Genomic DNA, 409 nt, shown 5'->3' with positions numbered 1-409 from the left:
CACGGCTGCTCAAACCCTCACCTAGCCGAGGTTTCCCTGCCCAGCTGCTGACTCCTCCGAACCAGGCGGTGATGACAGTGCCCAATGAAGGAGCACACTGGCCCACATTCCCCAGGGAAGAGGGGTCTGGAAGTTCCCTCCCATCCCCTCCGCAGGCAAGGCCTCAACTTCTACCACCCCATCCCAACACCCCAACCGGCCTCCAGCAGGGACGGGGTGAAGGAAGGGAGAGGAATTTCAACCTCCGGGGAACACGGGTCCCCCTTCCCCACCCTCAGTTCCGCCAAGGACAGGGGAACAGGCACAACAAGCCCCTTCCCGGGTGCCCCCCCAGCCCGCGGGAAGGGAGGCCTGCAAGGCCCGGGAGCCGGAGGCCGCGCACGGGGTGGGGTGGGGAAACAAGGGAGGC

Source organism: Chaetura pelagica, unplaced genomic scaffold (genome assembly GCF_000747805.2).
Source record: "Chaetura pelagica isolate M959 unplaced genomic scaffold, ChaPel_1.0 scaffold704, whole genome shotgun sequence".
NCBI lineage: Eukaryota > Metazoa > Chordata > Aves > Apodiformes > Apodidae > Chaetura > Chaetura pelagica.
This window is presented reverse-complemented; position numbering follows the sequence as displayed.